Consider the following 12,214-nt stretch of genomic DNA (forward strand, 5'->3'; position numbering starts at 1 on the left):
GCACACAGGCCAGTCCCCAGTTGTTTGTCTACTTGTGTTTTATTTTACACACACACAGACACAGACACAGACACACACCACAGTTTGTTTTGTCCTCTGTGGCTTTCTGAAAGCCTAGTCCAGCATATTTTCTAGCACATCTTTTAAAGTGACCTCCATTCTAACCATCCCTCCATGTCACTTCCCAAGCTATTTCTCTTCCATCACCACCCCCAGCGCGCACACGCACACGCACACACACACACACAAACACAACACACACACACACACACAAACACAAACACAAACACACACACACACACACGCACACACCATACAGACTCCAGTTCACACATCTACTTTTTCATCCCTGGGCTGTAGCCCTCAGCTGTGGTTGACAAGTTAGGTTCATGTGAGCGTCTGTGTGGGAGAGAGGTTGTGTGTGTGTGTGTGTGTGTGTGTGTGTGTGTGTGTGTGTGTGTGTGTGTGTGTGTGTGTGTGTGTGTGTGTGTGTGTGTGTGTGTGTGTGTGTGTGTGTGTGTGTGTGTGTGTGTGTGTGTGTTTGCCTATAATGGTTCCTTGAAAGATGTCATTAAGGTCTCTCTCATCTATTCCACAGCAGTAGCTGGAGGCAGCCCTCTCTTTCTGACCTCTCTTCAACACACACGCACACACACACACACGCACACGCACACGCACACACACACACACCTCTCTTTCAAGACATCTCTTCAACACAGCTCTTCAGGCACCGAAGAAGACACTCACAGAAATCGCACAACACACAAGTGCACACACAGGTACACGTGCACAGGTAGACTCATCATGTACACATGTACGCACGCACGTAGATGGAGGTATCCCTCTCTTTCTGACCTCGCTTCAGCACACACATACATAGACACACACACACACACACACACACACACACACACACACACACACACACACACACTCATACACATGCAGGCACGGACGCACGCACATATGCCTCACACACACACACACACCACACACACACTGTGGATGCAAGTCCCTGCACATCTTATCATATCTCATCATATGATAATGGTGACAAAGGTACCAGGCAGGTACATGCTTGCAGCTGCCTAACTCTCAACCCATTGTCACCACTGTCACACAAGATATGCAAGGGCCTGCTTCTGTACTTACGTATGTGGCTGCGTTTCTTATGCCATCCAGGGATTCAATCATTTTTGTGTAGAAGTATATGTGAGGATGTGACACATGGACATGCATTAATGTGCTACGTGCCACGCGCTGTACATTAATGCCACCAGACACATGCAGGCATCCTGGATTCATTAATGCAACAAGACACATGCATCCTGGATTCAGAGAGAAAACGTCTTCAGGGTGGGCCAACTGGGCAGTTGCTCGGGGGAGCACCCAAGAGGAGGCGTCACCATTGCGAACTCCCACCCCTCGATATGTCACGAAAGACACTATAAATATGTTGAAATAGTTATAAACGTATTAAACAGTTTAAAAAGTGTTATTTCTACACTACTACTACATTGTTGTAATAATGGCATTACTATTACTATTTCTTGTTCGTTTTTTTTTTTTAGCATCTTTCACTTTTTTTTGGCAGGCACATTTCCTAGAGCGAAAGTCGTTGTATGACCATCTTGATAAGAATTTGTTAAATTTGTTGCGGCCGCATCCCAGTGTCTCATCCCGGTGATCCTTTTCTGTAGGCAGATGACCTACGCAAAGCACATTAATCCAAATGTATGTACTCTCACATGCATGGGTTTTTTCATATCAACAATACCATTTATATGCACACGCAAGTACACAGGTACTCAAAAAAACTCCCTGAGAAGCTAAGATGCATAAATAAATAGGCACGTAAATATGCAACACACACACACACACACACACACACCTCTTACACTCTCACATCTACTTACAAACACCAATAATGCAGAATGAAATACACTCGGACAGACACTTTAAAGATGATCAGTCCTTTACACACACACACACACACACACACACACACACACACACACACACACACACACACACACACACACACACACACACACACACACACACACACACACACACACACACACACACACACACACACACACACAACATATACAGTATATACATGAACACCCCTGAAGACATTTATTCTTTGAAGCCGGTGTCTGATTGCATTATACTCAAGCCTTCCGTCTCCACTTTATCACGCTCAGTAATTTTACCGGAGGGTACAGACACACACTTGGTGTGTGGTGGTACTGATGACGTGTGTGTGTGTGTGTGTGTGTGTGTGTGTGTGTGTGTGTGTGTGTGTGTGTGTGTGTGTGTGTGTGTGTGTGTGTGTGTGTGCGTGTGTGTGTGTGTGTGTGTGCGCATGTGTGCGTGTTTGTGCATGTTTGAGTATGTGTTCCAGCACAGCAGGTGTGTTGCAATGGCCAATGGGAATTTGCATCGACTAGTTCCTGTCAATACTTCAAATGGGGCTCCCACTGTATTGGGCCATTATAAGCCGTCAATAGCCTGAGGGTACAGAGATATCATTAGAAAACAATCAATTAGCTCTCCTTCCCCTCCCTCTCTTTGATGAAAAGACAACAAAAAGCAAGGGAGCAGGAAAAAAGATGAGAGTGAACTATACAACCACAGGAGTCATGGGAACACATTTTGACCTTAAGACATACAGCCATTCCGGAATTGACATTTTTCATCTCCTTGCGTCACTTGGACGGAGCAAACACAGATTTCAGCACCACGCACATGGACAGCTTCAGACACACCCGTTGAAGGTGTAAGCTCGCGTCACTCGGAGCAAACACATATTTCAGCACCACACACATGGACAGCTCCAGGCACACCGTTTAGGCAGAGAGAGTAGAGAATTAGAGTAAAGAATATCTGGTTTAGGTGTAGGCTCGCGCGTGGACAGCTCCCCACAAGAGTAACGTGGTGACTAAATGGCGGTATGATTAAGTGTGGAGGTGTGTTGGAATGGCAGTTGCCTCCCGGCAGATGAAGGTGATTATTGTGTTCCAGCTGCATCATGCATTACTGAAGTAAGAGCTATGTACTTGCATCTGACGTCTGCTGGATGTCAGCTGGACTTTCCGTGCATTTTTTTTCTTTTTTCTTTTATAAATCGGTCCTGCACGCTTTGTGCTGCAGCTGTGTAAATCACAAAAGGTAATAATGCATTGATTCGTGATTTTTACAATGGAGCGTTGCACCATATTCAAAATGCTGCACAGGGTCATTACTCAATCATGACCTGCTTGCTTGTATGCGTGTGAGTGCATGTACTGTCACTGAAAGGCTGCATTTGGTGGTGATTCTTAGTGGAGATTTGTCATTACTCTCGAGGCAGGCCCACATGCTTGGTGAAGGTGTTGTACTGTATGAATCATAATGAATGTCATTGTGTTGTATGCCATAAGAATGAAAAGCTTCTTTCTGCACTAATAGAGCTGAGACATGCTACTTCCGTTTTCTGAGATGCATTTCTGTGCCATCATCAGGGGATATTGTTAATTTATATAAAAATGGAGGTTTGGATGAATGTCAAAGGTGAGCGCTGCAGTGTTGAAATCATCAAAGAACAATAAGACACAATTCTGTGATCTGACCAAAAAGGTAATTAGTGGGAAGGATTGGGTTTAATACTACACAAAGGCATATGGTTATTCATTTTGTATACAGCGACGATTGGATGAAGTGGCACTGCACTGTGCTACCAATTTCACTAAATACGTTTGGCAACTTGCCAAATCTAAAATAATGTAAGCTAAGAATGCAGCTGCCTATTATGCTCAACACGAATATGTATTGTATGCTAATGGAATTTGTAGCTGTGGTCTCACTTGTGAATTTATGGGATGCCAAGCTCTCACAGAACTGTGAGCGTGAATAGCAGAATAGTTGGAATACGTTCATGTTACATAAGATGTACAATTCATTTAGAATGGTTTATCTACAACTTAAGTGTCCACAGGAGTATTCAAAATGCTTCACATAATTGCTATACAATGCATGGCCATGCAGTAAGAATACTGCAGTGTAACTGACCATAGAAGCTTACATGTTTCACCTATACCTTAAGATTGAACACACTGTGGCTCTCCAGTTCTGCATCGCTGATACATCCTTAATTACTTGCTCCCTGCTAAATAAACTCACTCCCGAAATGCCCTCCTCAAGCAATGTTAAGAGGTGACACGCTGCATGCATAAAATTATATAGCAGCTTGTTAAAAGACTACTAATCTGAATTATGGCTGAGATATAAAATCTATGATCCCACAGCCCAGCGGCTTTGGGATATACTTAAATGATTTTCTTATCTCTCTAACAAATAAGAGAGACGCACAATCATGTCAAGAGCGTAAAGCAATACTAATTACAAGGGGCGTCATATTTTCTCATCCTATAGATTTAAAGTGATATTTAAGAGTTTCGTTGCAAAATGACTTACTGTGTGAGATTTTTAGTTGTTTATTTCCAGAATTCATGCTGCCCACTCACTAATGTTACCTTTTCATGAATACTTACCACCAGCATCAAATTCTAAGTATTCATTATGACTGGAAAAATTGCACTTTTCATACATGAAAAGGGGGATCTTCTCCATGGTCCGCCATTTTGAATTTCCAAAAATAGCCATTTCTAGCTGCAAAAATTACTGTACGTGGACGTGCAGTACCTTTTTTGACCATTTCCTGCACAGTGTCCCTTTAAACACCGTTTTTGACTTTTGCCTTTTATTATTGGAGATACCCTTTCATCAGTGTGTGAATTCTTGCCATTCAAATATTTCAAGAACACACTTTTTGAACATAGCCTACCTTTATAAGTAGCCTATATAAAATGCATTTTGAAATGTAATGCAATTTAATCCCCATTCAAAAATGTAAATGTTCCCAAATGTATTTGACATTTTGCAATGAACCTCTTCAATTCACCTTTCGCAAAACCCCTCCCACAAACGGCTGCCAACCAATCCGAGCTCAGCAACAGTAACTAAGGAATTCTGGCAAAGTACTAAAAAGAGGTCTTCTGCTCCTCCAAATGTATGGTCCTACCTAACTTAAATGATGGTCTGGGATATCGGAACAGAAGGCCTATTTTGCCTTATTTATCCATCATTTGCATTGACGTCACAATATTACGTAATCGATTTTGCTGGACGGCAGAAGTACACATTCGTACATAGGAATTATATGCAGACGAAGACAACTTTGACCATAAAATACCAAAGAAACACGTAGTTCTTGTATTTTTTTAAACGGGATATGTACCTGGCGTTATCAGGCTATGTTGGCCACGGTGGATGTGTTCAAATCATAGATTTATTCAAATGTATTCTGCTCCACTAGATGGCATACAGGGACGGGCGGTACGAGAAACTGGGAGAAGAAGAGAAAGTTGTTGCTTGCTTCCAGCCATGAACTTACTCTGCCTGCGGAATATTTTTTTTCATCCCGTGTTTATTTTCTTCAGTAAAGTTGTGAACTTAAACCAAACCTCTGCATTGGCAAAATAAGCACATTTATGCACCGTTTCTTCATTGGTGGCTGGGCACCGCGGCTGCATCCTCTTCTTCGTGGCATGGCACAGGTAAGATAATGCTGCTAACCTAACTTACTAGGCTACAAGACGCACGGTACATTTTGTGTCAGGCATTTCGCAAAGTGGTGTTTTGAATAGCATATCTTTTCATCTCAGATGTATCTTGTAGGTTTACTTGAAATCTCTCGCTTCGTTTCATCCAAGTGGATGTCATTGTTGTTTCAGCCACGTCTTCACAATGTAGGCTATTGTGAAATATAATTCTATATCTTATCTTCTGTTTACATATCCAATATGTTCATTTGTACTGTATTATTATTGACCACTTATGTTACCAGTCCATCACTGCTACCTGTCCTGTCTTGCACTTTCTGTCTGTCTGTAATTGTCAGTCCTGTCCTGGCATGGTAGAGAGAAAACGTCGTTTCCCTTGTATGACCATAAGTGACAATAAAAGCTGACTTGACATACTTCAATGTTTCAAATCGGTGTTGCATTACATTGCACATGTAGAAACACATAGGACAGAATGTCGGTTACATACTTTGATTAAATAATTTTGATTTGATTAAATACATCGTTTGAAAAGATGACCTTCACAAGAGAAAGAAAAGCACAACAAACCTGTTATTTATCTTTTATTGTTTTTATTGTTTAGTAATTGCAGGTTCATCAGTCAGGTGGTCAGCACCCAAACTAAAACCATGAGTTATGGTGGCCAGGATGACGTCCAAGAATTGCATCCCAGCAGCACAGGTAAATACATGACTAGTAAGTTGGGATGAGTGTTATTTTCTGACATTTTACATCACATTTTAATTCAGACAATATTGCCAAGGGAGTTAATTATTCAGTACTGTACCAGTACATTACAATGCATGGCTAGATTCATTTTAAATAGCATGTTTGTCTTTTCTTTTTTTTCTAATTAGATGGGGGAGCCAACATGAAGAGGTGTCCAGAGAGGCTTCTTCCTCTTTGGCTTTGCAGCAGCACCAGGACCTCACCATCAGTGATGCTGTTCCCCTCATCCATCGGGCCTACCCTTACATTCCTCCCCTGATGCACTGATCACTTGTACCAGTTGTTGGAGTTTTCAGAAGGGCTCTAATCTCCAAACATACCGGTACATTAAATAATGGGTCAAAGTGCCAAGTATGTTTTCTTTTCTACCAGCAAAACTTAATTTTCCCAGCATTTGGCTGGTTGGCTGGTGAGCCCTGGTTGTCATTGATGGTGAGTAGCTGTGATAATAAATAACTGAAATGATGAAGTCCATCCAGACATGTCTTGCTTATTTTATTGTACTAATACAACAACGTAGAACATTTTCTGTGAAAGCCCAACTGGGAAACTCCAACTCCCATTGACATTGTGACACAGCACACAAGTGTTCACTGCACGAAATTGCATTTATGCTTCACCCGTGCAAGGGGGCAGCCCCCAAGGGAGCAGTGTGGCGGTACCATGCTCAGGGTATCTCAGTCATGGAGGAGGATGGGGGAGAGCACTGATTACTTAACTCCCCCCACCAACCTGGTGGGTCGGGAGTCCAACCGGCAACCTTTTGGGATACAAGGCTGACACTCTAACCACTTACCCATGACCGCCTGTCAATCTTCAGTCTAGTCTAACTAATTATATTGTCTCCACTAAATGTATATCTCAGGTGACATGGGTATACTGGTATGGGGATAGTGCTGTATGTAAATAATATTAACCCATTTTTTAAGAAAGGTGTCCTCATCCTATAAAAAACCCAAATAACTAAATAAGTCTCTGAAGCACATACAGACATTATATGAGTTTTAAAAGCTAAGACCATCCTCTTGCATTAGAACATGTTAATTCAGCTCTAACATACCCACATTTTTAATCTAAAAAAATCTAATATGTCATGCCTAAATGCTGTGTCGCTCCAGGCACCTAGGTCAATACAACGAGTACACAGCATCCAGCATCAATGGGTTGACTATTACAGGCCTAGTTCAGATAACCATTTATTAATATAAATAAGTACTTGCGCGTCTATTGTACATGTCCACCCCACAATATCCCCTCCCATCACCTACAAAACCTTGAAATGTATTTGTACTTTGTGTCTAAAAATAAAGTATTTGAGCCATTGAATGAACTGATTACTACATTGAGTTGGTGTGATTAAGAGGTTGAAATCGGCTAAACTTGACTTGGTGTGCTGGACCTCTGGCTCTTCCATACATCCAATGTGTCATGACATCAGATCATCGCTCTTCTCATCTGGAGAAACAGAAAGATAACACTTAGCTGACACTTATCCAAAGCAACTTCGTTACTCACAGTGAATTGTTAACTGTCCCTGCAGCATGGGGCTTGGTGCCTAGCTCATAGGCCTACTTCAGCCTGGATGGGAGGTGAAGGGAGAGGTGTAGGATGGGATTTGAACCTGCAACCCTCCAATCGTAATACCACTTCCCAATTAAGCCTCTGATGTGTGTGACTGATTTCAGAGGGCAGACAATTTGGATGACAACACAACAAAGTGGTGGACTTCATATTATTGACAACAACATCGACACTGGTGGGCCTATGCATGTCATTATAAATAGGCCAGCATGGATAAGGTGATTGGCATTTCATGACAGCATCATGCTGGAGAGTAGGCCTACTACTTGGGAAATCAGCGCTAGAGATGTACACATGGTTTATTTTTACATTTGAACCTTAACAGTATGAACGTCATAGCCTTGCTATTTCACCAAGAGCTTTATGAATTCCGTGTTTATGTTACAGCCTGCAATATCTTAGCATACGTCCATCATAGCGTAATGATGCTGATAATTAACGTTAATCATGGAAAGCATCTTACATTGACCTCACAGAAAAAGCCACTGAAATTGCACATTAGACTTAAATTAACTAGCGTTCGCGAATTAAGAGACAAATGATGATACAAAGGATGGCAAATGAGAAACTTACCGTGGTGCTCACCCAGCTACTTGAGTAGGCTAGTTTGATGGTTTTCCGGTTGGTTGCCGCGATTCACCTCAGCTTTCTCGTTTTATTTTGAGATCCAGTGAAAAGTCACGCCTGGGTTGTAACCCTATCTGTTTTTGTAACAAACAGCACAATGGGTGTTCACGGTGTTTAGTTTATCGGCGATCTAAGTTACGTTATGAGTTACTAAACGTTGCGAGTCCCATTAGGAATCAATTCATTAATGCGGCACTCTTGCCGTCCAGTAGCCGTCCACTAGAACGTTTGACGTCACATGCAAATCATGGATAATGAATTGTAGTTTATATGTTCTGGTGCTGCATTGCTTTTTTAATTTAATGTGGTACTTGGCATCTGCAGGGCCTCCGGCTGATGAAGGCCTACTGTGCAGTGGCAATTGAGTGCATGGAATACTTAAGAAAAGAAACCTTTCCTGAGCCAGATATAACATGTTAAATTATTCTTAATTAAATAAATAGTAAAACAGAACAGTTTTAGTGAAAATTAATGGAATCGCTAAGAGGACCAAGAGAATGAATAGCCCCCAGGGGATCACATATATTCTGTTGCCACATTAGCTATTACTAAATGTAGACTATGTGGGGTAAGATAATCACTGCATGTTGGCAGACTGAGGTGCCGTTTCCACGTAGCTGGATATTTTTATATATGGATATTTTTTTCTCCTGGTTGCATTGGTTTTGCATTGGTTTTGGCCTTCCGTTTCCACGTATCAGATATTTAAAATCCAGGTATAAAAAGCAGGAGAAAAAAATATCCTGATACGCATTTGTTACAATGGAGGATGTATTTATATCCACATGTTGCGTTTACACCTAAACAGGAGGAAAAAAAATATCCTGCTACGTGGAAACAGCACCTGAGACTGTATGGTCAAAGTAAGCATGCATGCATCTAACTAACATTGCTCTCTTCTTATATATGTTTTATCTGTTCTCCCTATGAATTGAGAATGCTGCCTCACATGTTGGCAGAGAATGAGCCATCTAAAGTATGTATGCATTTCTCTCTTGTCGTCCCCCTATCACTGTCATTCTCTTTGTGACTGCTTGTCTCTGACCTCTCCCTCTTGTCTGCCCCCTATTATGCTCTGTCATTCTCCATGCCGGTATACTTAGCACGTGAAGTTGTTTGCTGTACATGAACAAATGTGTGAAAGAAATGATAGAACATAGAGAAGAGGTACACTGTACCTTGACATATAATGTGTAAATGTGTACTGTACATTTGTATACTCCTACCTGTATTATGTGTGAATGCACAGTTTCCCACTCACTCTATCCATCCATTCCGCCTCTCCCCAGCAAATCACTGAGTCAACCCAACCAGAGAATATAAAAGCTCACTCAACCCAACCCACACAGGCAAGGCCGGATTAATGCACAGGCTAGATTTGGCTGCAGCCTAGGGGCCCCCACCTGCCAGGGGGCCCACAGTTGGTCGGTAGGGGGATCTAAGTAGTTGGAGACATGTAACATTGATAACTTAGTCTTCCATGTCAGGTAGACATATTCATATTATTATTATTATATTATTATTCATACTCCTCTTGGGTTGTAATTATGATGCCGTCTGTCATTTTGTTACAAAATTTGCCTTCCGTTAGGGCCTACAGCAGCCTGTAGTCTAGGGATCTTCTTAATCCAGCCCTGCCTGTAGCCTTGGACATCAGGTGCCGTTCTAAAAGAATAATCTTTTCGCTGACCGCAGATCTTGTGTGGGTGCCTCACTTTCATCGACATGAACGTTCACCAGCTATGACCTCACTGGACTCTTGGATTGGACTGGAGTGGACTGGACCGAACATCACACACCCATTTTACAGTGTATATTAACCCTTATAGCATTTACTTGAATAGCATACACAATGGAGTGGTATTTATCCAATACTTAACAAGAGAAGAGCCCTTTAAGTTGAATTTAAATAGCAGAACGGTAAAAGTTTTCTACACAGCAGAACCTAGACACTGAGGAATGCTGCTTATTGGTAAAGAAGAAAAATGCTAGAATATAGAAAATGTTTTATAGCTTGACAAACAAACAAACAAATAGCTCACCATGACACAAAATATGAATTGATGCGTTTCTCATCTTTTTTTCATGTATTAACCGCTGTACACAATACTAGTCTGGTAATAAGACAAAAGAAAAAAGATAGCTTTTATTTGAGCTTGAAAATTGTTAAAATACCATGTATCACAGCCATTGTGTCCTCGATGGTCCATCGATTTAGATGTTTTTAAGACTGACTGTGAATTGTCAGTGAGTGAATGGAGGTAGAGATATAGGCTACTGTATAAAGAAAAAAATGTATTCCCTCTTTTGACCGTGAACATGTTTGTGAGGTATGGCTGTCTACAATGCAATCCATTTCATGGTCTTTATTCAACATTGTTAATGTATAAGGGTGGTTGACAAGACGCCTTAGTTTTGTAGGTTTTTAACCAATGTTACGGAAAAACTTTATTTTTCCTTTAAAAAACAGATGTCAATGAAAGAAGATGTGGTACATTATGTTTCATATTAGTCTTAGATGAGAAGAAACATTTTTGTTAAGATTTATGTAAAGGTTTATATGTCAAATATCCTGCCGTGTGACTGTAACATTAATGAAACCTGGAATATAATATATATTTAAAATAACCAACAACATTTTGAATAATGAATGACGCATTTTGCATGATTGCATAAATATTAACTTTATATTAAGATATGTGAATGTGAAAAAACTCAAGACAGTAATATTAACTACAAGTTCAATTTCGTAACACAAATTGTGTCCTGTGGCGTGACATGTATGTCAATGTTTGTGAACGGGCAGCTATAAGGCCAACTATAAGGGTCTTAAAGACTGGCTCCTAACCAGTCAGTACCTCAGTTATTGGAGAGTGCTGTGGAAGTTTAAGGTGACTATTAACCTCTTATTATTATATGGTGTGATGTCATCGGTCGAATGCTCCATTCATTTCAATGGGGCTCCCCAACGTTCGCACGTCTGATATTTGAAATAACGGACGGGTTGGTCTATATCAGACCGCTGTCAATGGCAACAAGACTTTTCACTGCTAAAGCGACTTTTCAACAAGACTCTAATCAGCTGCTGTGATAGACAACACCTGTTGTCTAGGCTACCTGTTGCCTAGCGGTGTTCCACAATGGCACTGTTTTGTTTTGCGCAGCAACAATCTTTTGACATGAAAAAATATAATAAACTTAACATTAAATAAAGAAATGTCCCCGCCATGTGCGAATCATTTAAGTATATCCATATAATAAGCGGGTTAACGTTCGGCGAGTCGGTCGCTTTGTGGAATAGCAGCACTTCAGAGAGAACAAGACCCCTCCGCTCCGCGTCGGGGTCTAAAGATTCTCTCTGTCGTGCTGCTATTCCACAGTAGCGACCTTCTCGCCGAACGTTAACCCTTACTTATTATATGGTTGTGACGTCATCTGTCGAATGCTCCATTCATTTCAACGGGGCTCCCCAACGTTCGGACGTCTGTTATTTTTCGATAACGGACGGGTTGGTCTATAACAGACCGCTGTCAATGGCAACAAGACTTTTCACTGCTAAAGCGACTTTTCACTGCTAAAGCGACTTTTCAACAAGACTCTAATCAGCTGCTGTGATAGACAGCACCCGTTGTCCTGGCTACCGCTGT

General features: G+C 41.3%; 2 long non-coding RNA genes across 2 annotated transcripts; one reads left to right on the top strand and one right to left on the bottom strand.

The window, feature by feature from the left end:
- The first annotated feature begins 5,477 nt into the window (after positions 1-5,477).
- On the top strand, positions 5,478-6,652 carry LOC134435751 (uncharacterized). Its single transcript, XR_010032084.1, has 3 exons — positions 5,478-5,603; positions 6,214-6,311; positions 6,488-6,652. It is a non-coding gene; the product is annotated as an uncharacterized LOC134435751 (long non-coding RNA).
- A 1,028-nt stretch (positions 6,653-7,680) lies between these two features.
- LOC134435752 (uncharacterized) lies at positions 7,681-8,725 on the bottom strand. Its single transcript, XR_010032085.1, has 2 exons — positions 8,514-8,725; positions 7,681-7,814 (listed from the first exon to the last, which is right to left on the bottom strand). It is a non-coding gene; the product is annotated as an uncharacterized LOC134435752 (long non-coding RNA).
- Between the last annotated feature and the right edge of the window lie 3,489 nt (positions 8,726-12,214).

This window comes from Engraulis encrasicolus, chromosome 20 (assembly GCF_034702125.1).
Source record: "Engraulis encrasicolus isolate BLACKSEA-1 chromosome 20, IST_EnEncr_1.0, whole genome shotgun sequence".
Classification (NCBI taxonomy): domain Eukaryota; kingdom Metazoa; phylum Chordata; class Actinopteri; order Clupeiformes; family Engraulidae; genus Engraulis; species Engraulis encrasicolus.